The sequence below is a fragment of the Oscarella lobularis genome, chromosome 6 (genome assembly GCF_947507565.1).
Source record: "Oscarella lobularis chromosome 6, ooOscLobu1.1, whole genome shotgun sequence".
In the NCBI taxonomy this organism is placed as follows: domain Eukaryota; kingdom Metazoa; phylum Porifera; class Homoscleromorpha; order Homosclerophorida; family Oscarellidae; genus Oscarella; species Oscarella lobularis.
The window spans coordinates 2,750,689-2,757,640 of NC_089180.1; the positions used below are offsets into that span (position 1 = coordinate 2,750,689).

A 6,952-nucleotide genomic window follows, 5' to 3' on the forward strand; every position below is an offset into this window, starting at 1 on the left:
AGCGGACAACTAGCAGTGGTTGTATTTTTCCAAAAATCGTCAGATCTAATAATTCACGGAGACGCCTCTATTGGCGCAATTTTCCAAAAAGCATTAAAATTCAGTGATGACAAAATTGCAGATGCATTAAAAACCGAACCAATCATCGATGAAATACGGGGTATACGGCGAGCGGCCATAAACTACGAAAGAAAAGGACTGCACGAACTGAAATCTCTTATACCAAAAATGGTGAAAATTACGACTGGTATTACGTTAAAGCGTTTATAACATATAAGATGATTACACCAGTTGTTAACATAAGTTTGTGTTTGAAAGGCCGCTGAAAACCCGGATGGGGCAACGACGCTAATAAACCAGAATGGTGGCCGAAAGACATTCCTTATGAAAACCCAAGTCAGGATAGACGTGAACCGTCAAAGAGAACGTCGCCTTGGACGATTGTCTTGCGTGACATCGTTAAAGCCTATGTCACGTGGTGCAACGGTACTAATTATTAAATATTTAAGGTATCCATTTTTCTGATCATTCATTTACAGAAAACGCAGCGATGACGCACTCAGAAGTGGTACGTAGGTCTTGATTACTTTACACACCAACAACGTTCTGTTAACTATTGCAGGATGCCGCCTGTTTGTCTCTGGTTTCAGAAACCAAGAGGAACGATGAACCGACAAATCCTCCTACACCAAAGAAATTGCCTGCATCAGCTACTGCGACTTCACCGCCCTCTTCCGTCTCAATTTCACCCATTATGATCACGTCACCAATTCATGATGAACCGGAGTACGTCAAGCGACCAAAGATGTGGCTTCGAGACGACGTGATGAAGGAGGCACTCGATGTACTACAAATGCAATTTCCTCATTTGGACGGATTTCAAGAAACAATTCTCGGTGAAAATCTACAGTTTCGTGCTGTTTCTCGCAACAATATGCAGATTCTGAATGTGTCAAGAATGCATTGGGTGTCTACGTCGAGCGATGACAAAGGAAATGTGTTTCTACATGACAGCATGTTTGGTGGCAGCCTTGACTCATCTCTTCAGAACCAAATAGCAACGATATATCGAACACATAACACCTACATTGACGTCATTGTACCTCCAGTACAGCAGCAAAATGGCGGAAGTGACTGCGGACTTTTTGCAATTGCGTTCCTAGTGGAAGTTGTTTCAGGAGGAGATGTAGCAACAGCGGTATTCCGTCAGGCACAAATGAGACGGCATTTGGCGAAATGCATCCGTTTCAAAGAATTCACCACCTTTCCAAAGAACAACTACAAGGGCAAAAAAGTTACCCGAGATAAAAGTATACTGCGTTTGCCGTCCTCCGGAGTGCTACGGATCGACGATGTTTGATTGTGACAGCTTTCACTCATGATTCCACTTGGAGTGCTTCGGGTACAAAACAGCGCCCACAGTGTTTCTATGCAGTGATTGCAAAACGAAAGGAAAACGGCAGAAGAGGAAGAGATTAGCTAATTCTAAGTAGTGGTAACTATTTGTTCACCCAGAATAATTTTGTCGATTAAACTTTGAGCAATGAACAACTAATGTGCAGTGCGTCTCGCATTCCGTCTCATTAGTGTCTCACATTCCGTCTCATTAGGGTCTCACATTCCGTCTATGTAGGTCTCAGATTCCGTCTCAATCGGTCTCAGATTACATCTCAATCGGTCTCTAATTCCGTCTCAATCGGTCTCAGATCCCGTCTCATTAGGGTCTTGCTAACGTCTCATTAGGGTCTCAAATACGTCTCCATCGGTCTCAGATTCCGTCTCAATCGGTCTCAGATTCCATCTCAATCGGTCTCAAATTCCGTCTCAGTTGGTCTCACTAACATCTCAGTTGGTCTCACATTACGTCTCATACGGGTCTCAAACTACGTCTCAGCTTGTCCGTTTTTATATGGAGGACCGATTTGACGGCCGGAACGTATGCAAACATTCCCAGGCGGCATCAATCACTGTCATCGTATTTTAGTATGAGAGAGAATAGACGCACTAATTTTACATTTTCTCAATTGACCAACTTGATCAATCATCAAGGAAAAATGAGGTTGTATAACTAAGATAGAACTAACTGAAGGAATTCGGACTTGAAGATGGGCGAGATTCCCAGCTGATTTCACATGTAGCTTTTGGACCACCCCACCTATACACTGACTGAGAGAAATTGCAACGATCTAGAGACACTTTCGCGCGGTTTTAGGGACACTTTCGCGCGTTTTTCACGCTGTCCGATCCGGCTGATTCGATCGTCTCGTGGCGATCGATCGTCTCTCGTGGCTATATCTACCTTTTCCTGCGCGATTTGACCGAGCCGAGGCGATGAGCGATCTCTTACCGTGCTATTTGAGCGTCGCGCACGAGAAGGAAACTCGCCTAGCTGCCGAACCTAGCTGCTTTGGAGATACATCGCTTTTTACGGGTCGAGACGCGAGAGAAAGAGGATTTCGCGATAGCGTGCGGCTTTGCGTTGCTCACTCTCGATTGAGATGCGCCGAATTTCAACGCTGTGCTTTTATATTTGATTCAGAAAGCTGCGCAAAGTCTCTTCGACCTTGTCCTGACCGGCTATTTAGCGTGCTCGATGACCTATCGAATAGCGTCGCCGCCCACGTGTGCCGATATCATCGATCGATTATGGACGAGTGGAATGAAGTTGTCGAGCATCCGCTGTACCGTCCACCGCCTAAGCGCCCTGTTGTTGCTGAAATTCGACCGACTTTGCAGGTAGTCTTTTCTAATAATATAGGATTGACTGCTACTGATCCCGTTTAGGCGAGAGCGGCTGCTACCGCAAGTCTCGTTGATACGGAGCTTGACTCAGTTAAAGAAGAACTAAAAATCGCCCGCAAACAGCTACAGGCAGCGTCACGTCGGATAGCAGAGAGCATCGATCTTCTGGTGACCGATTTGCAATTGTCTAATTAGCTATGACGTAGACTTCAATTCTGTTCAGAATTTCCAGGGCTTCTGAGAAAATTTCAAGACGCTCTTTACACTCATCACGTTGTTCTTAACAAAGATAAACTATATGAGATTCCCGCCGCCATGAGAGCGTTTACTGGGCAGACTCCAAAGGAGAAGTCTCGGCCATCGTCTACCGTCCACTCTCTTCAGTCGAGGAGGCAGCTTTTCTCACCTTTGGCTGTGAGTCGAGTTCCTTGGACCTATGCATGCGAACGTGCAAAACGTCGAACGTGGGGATAATGTAGTCGATCTAATCGAAGGCACTGTGCACGACGACAGGATGGCAATAGCTCCAGTCAACGAAACGAAGCGCGTCAGGGTTAAAAAGCAAACAACTCAGAAACGAAAGACAAGAGACAGCGCATCACTCTGCGTCAGAGAAGGCTACTGTGTAGGCGGTTGAAATCGGTGTCTTCCAGAACTGGAATCGGACTACTGCCCGAGATGCAGGCCGCGAAAAGTAGGTCGTGCGCAACGCGACAAGGGTGAGGTTTTAGGTCGCGAAAACGCACGTCAGTAATCTTATTCGTATTTTATTCAGATTCGATCTCGTAACGAGTAGGTATCGCCCGAAACGACGCAAGAAAAAGGACTTTAAAAAGGGTGTGTCACTAGCGTGCGCTCGTGACGGACCCCCCTGCGCGCAGCACAGTTCATTCAGCTGAGCTGTCGGAGATGCAGAAGGTTATGAATAAGCCCACCGTTAGGCTGCAGAGGCCTTCTGATACGCGCTGGCTCTCTCTCGGCAACGCCGTCACGGCATTACTTAAAAGCTTGGCTGCAGTGAAAGCTGTTCTCGAAAACGAGGCGGCAAGCGGCAACGTGACTATAGGGCTTGTGCATTAATTCAAAAAACCGATGTTTCTCGTATTGTCTTCTTTTTTCATGAAATCAGGGATTCCATGACAGGTTGAAGAGATGCCTAGCGAATAAGAATAGAAAGTGTAAGCATTAGGCACGTAAAATGAGTGATGAACCTCGTGCGTTTGACGTTGCTTCAAAAACCATATGTACAATTTATAGTTGTTACGACGAAATTTGGGTTTTTCAGCCCAATTCTATTGTAATCTTTGTACGTTTTGTTGGGAGTTGCTGTTAGTGCCGTAAACGGGCATGCAGCGACGTCTCGAAGACGTCGAAGAAATTTAAAGTCCACTCTAAAGTCATCACCCCTGTACCATTAGATGATTGTGTACAGGCATTCTAGTGAATTCTAAACTATTGCTTACCATTCTGCAACGCAGTGAGATTCGTCGATTGCTATTAGGACGAGACGCTTAGATAAGTTCTTCATAGTCTGAAGCCAGAATGGGTGCACCGCACATTCAGGGACAAATAAACTGAGCATGGAAACGTTATAAAGAAAAACCACAATTATTCTAGTAACGTACAGTATTAAAAAGTCGACAAGTCTTCAGCGGTTAAGAGCTTGGCTTGTGCAACGGTAACGCAACTACGGCGGACATCTGAAGGTTTTTCAGCTTGAAAACCTGCTCGACAAAGTTGTATCTGTCGTTGATCATCACTTGGCGTCTGTACCTGTTCTCTCATCAGGGCGCTAAGAGGACTAACTATAACAGCGCAGGAAGACTTTCCAAGTAAGCAAGGTGGAAGCTGGTAGCAAAGGGATTTTCCACCATTGGTTCCAAAACGAACTACCACGTCTTCCCCCTCGCTATGCTCAGGATGGTATCTAACTGCCTCAGACGAAAGTCTGAGAGCTGAAAGTCGCTCCGTAGAACGTCGCAAGCCAAGGTTGTCAGTGGCGGCTCTATTTTGAAAGACGCGGTCCTGCAAGGGAAGTGCGCTAGCGAAGAGAAGCACGAGAGCCACGAGACCTAAGGACGAGTGCACGAGAGCGATACTACCTTGGTGTTAAGACAACTATTTAAAAAAGCACATGACTGACTGCTGCCCCAAAGGGGACCTTTTCGCACCTTAGAAGTACCAGGCCCTTCTCCCCTCCCGTGTTTATACGGAAGATCAGGGAGAAGGGCCTGGCTACGCGAGGCTAACTACAAGGCCTATGACTGGTCGTCGCTGTCAGAAAAATCTAATACAAAGTCCTCCAGGTGTCGAGGGGGTCGATCTGCGCAGTAGCGACGCACTATACCAATCAGTGATCGATTGAAACTTTTGACGAGTTCGTCCCCTTGCGGGTGATAAGGAGTTGTTCCGGTTTTCTGAACGCCCATCAGTTGGCATAGACGTTGGATAATCCGACTTTCAAAGCTCAAACCTTGATGGAGTGGAACGTCTGTGGAACCCCGTGGCGTGCAATAACTTCGTCGAAGTGAATTTTTGCGACAGTCTTGCTGGTCTGGTCGGTTGTAACAAGTGCCTCTGGCCAGCGAGTAAAATGATAGCGATTTCCACGAGTCGTGCGCGGAAGTTCCACAACAAATGAAAGGGGAAACGTTTTCACAAATTAGAGAGAAGGAGAGCGCACCGCAGCTGCGACGCACGCGCGGTTTTGGTGGGTCTCCTGCGTCTCACGAAAAGCAGATAGCAGCAAGGTACTGCTCCGAACCGATGTCCCAATGTATGCAGCACACATTAGCTAGTGATTGATCGAGCATGTAACTGGTCGGAGGGCGCTGGAGCGACCGCAGATATTCCGCACGCGTGAGGATGATATCGCGATGGTGGATGCTTAAAAGTGAACAAAATTAATCGCAGCCGTTTACCCTGAGAGGTTTTCGATGATTGTGTTCGAGCGGATTGAGAGTGACCTACGTAGTGGTTTTGATTTTGATGTCGTCTTGAACTTGACACTTTTACGCAAGCTACGGCGGACATCTGAAGGTTTTTCAGCTTGAAAACCTGCTCGACAAAGTTGTATCTGTCGTTGATCATCACTTGGCGTCTGTACCTGTTCTTTCATCAGGGCGCTAAGAGGACTAACTATAACAGCGCAGGAAGACTTTCCAAGTAAGCAAGGTGGAAGCTGGTAGCAAAGGGATTTTCCACCATTGGTTCCAAAACGAACTACCACGTCTTCCCCCTCGCTATGCTCAGGATGGCATCTAACTGCCTCAGACGAAAGTCTGAGAGCTGAAAGTCGTTCCGTAGAACGTCGCAAGCCAAGGTTGTCAGTGGCGGCTCTATTTTGAAAGACGCGGTCTTGCAAGGGAAGTGCGCTAGCGAAGAGAAGCACGAGAGCCACGAGACCTAAGGACGAGTGCACGAGAGCGATACTACTACCTTCGTCGCTGTCCGCCAGCAAACTCCGCGTGGACGGAGTAACAATATGAACTAAGATAAGAAATAAAGAAAATTATGTCAACAGAGGAACACCATTGTTGTTTTTAATCTTTTGGAGGTGCTGGACCTTTTCGTTATGTTTTCTTTGCATTTCCAGTAATTCCTTGTCAAGGTCTTTTTGTGCTCTTTTGTCTTGGTAATCTATATCTTCCCAAAATTACCTCGCATGGGCCGGCGTCGCCGATCGCAGCATCCTCCACCAGGTTCACCGGCTTTGACAACCCATTTCGGATCAGGATCTGTGCTTCTCTTTCGGCCGGAAGCAGGCTATCCTCCCATTTCGATCCCCAGCTCGTTCCTAAGCTTTTCATTGTGCTCGTCGAACAGCATTGGCTTCCGTTTCGAGGTCGCTTCAGTCATTCGAACTGAAGCCCGTTTGGCGTGCTTCGGAAGAATTCGGTCTGCCCGAACCAACTCACCTCGACCGTCGACGTCGAATTTCCTCCATTTCGGATTTTGACGTGTGGGTCCATTTTTATCAATTCTAATGCAAGTATTCCGTGTAGACCCAACAGGCACGGCATCCGCATATTCCTCTGCACATATATGACAAGCGGTACCGTTTTGCCGCTCGCCTTCACGGTTGCCGACGCAAAAATGGGAACTTCTTTCTGGCCGAAATCCACCATTTGACACTCGGGTGGCTGAAGCCGTACTCGATCGTTGTTCATGTTCTTGAAAGTTACGCGTCTGTTCGAGGAATCGTCCGAGT

At 47.0% G+C, this 6,952-nt stretch overlaps 1 long non-coding RNA gene across 1 annotated transcript; it reads right to left on the reverse strand.

The window, feature by feature from the left end:
* Window positions 1-974: 974 nt before the first annotated feature.
* LOC136188125 (uncharacterized) lies at window positions 975-1,864 on the reverse strand. Its single transcript, XR_010670129.1, has 3 exons — window positions 1,317-1,864; window positions 1,104-1,278; window positions 975-1,042 (listed from the first exon to the last, which is right to left on the reverse strand). It is a non-coding gene; the product is annotated as an uncharacterized lncRNA (long non-coding RNA).
* Between the last annotated feature and the right edge of the window lie 5,088 nt (window positions 1,865-6,952).